The sequence below is a fragment of the Charadrius vociferus genome, unplaced genomic scaffold (assembly GCF_000708025.1).
Source record: "Charadrius vociferus isolate BGI_N301 unplaced genomic scaffold, ASM70802v2 scaffold266, whole genome shotgun sequence".
In the NCBI taxonomy this organism is placed as follows: domain Eukaryota; kingdom Metazoa; phylum Chordata; class Aves; order Charadriiformes; family Charadriidae; genus Charadrius; species Charadrius vociferus.
Window position 1 is genome coordinate 2038575 of NW_009649114.1, and position 962 is coordinate 2039536.

A 962-nucleotide genomic window follows, 5' to 3' on the forward strand; every position below is an offset into this window, starting at 1 on the left:
TCGGCGCGGGGAGCGTCTGTGCCCCCCCCGGTCCTGCTGTCACCTCTGTCTCAGCCCCTCTGAAAATCTAGCACCGCGTCTCGCCCCAAGACCTTGCCATTGCACTCCAGACCCCTCGATCTGTTTGGTTTTCCTGTAGCAAGTTTTCCCTTTTCTTTAGCTTTCCAGAGGGAGAGGGGGGAAAAAAACCCAACCAGCTGGTTCTGCCTGGAAAAGCGGAATCCCCCGCGAGGCTGTGCGGTTGGCGGGGCTGGGGCGGGCAAGGCAGATGGAGTGAGGAGCCAGGTACTGTCCATCCTGCGGCGAATTCCCTCCTGGCCTGATCCTGACGCCCAGCAGGACCCCCGCCCCGCGCTCCCCCCACCTCTGCATCCCCATCGCTCCCCGTATTAGCAATACCGGTAGGATCCCCAGGAGCCCCGAGTCCCGCTCCGCTCCCGAGCCTCCCGCAGCCCTCTTAGCTCATAAAGCTGGCCCTTTATTTTGCTATTACATGCCTTAATATATGTTTTATGGAAATTATACATTTATAATATATATCTATATTTGTTTTTCTCTTCTTTTCTGGGAGGTACTGTTTTGTGCTGCTCTCTCTCCGCAGGGTTGTTGGCACCGGCCCTGCCAACGAGTTACAAAAGCAGATTCTTTGCCAATCTATCAGAGGGGGGGGGGGAAAAAAAAAAAAGAAAAAAGAAAAAAACCTATTTAAAATATATATATTTTTTCTGCTTTTATTAAAAGCAAATTTATTTAAAATAAAATATAAAGAGACTGTAAGTTTTAAGAGATGACGCGTTTATTTCCCTGTCCCTGAGCGCAGCGGCGTGATGGCCAGGGCGGGCTCCCCAGCTCGTGTAACCGGGGCAGAATCCACTTACACCGGCTGCGGGGACACCGCCGGGGACGTGCCGGGGACCGCAGTGCACGGCTGTGGCCCACGCAGAGGCTGGGGTGCCCGGGCG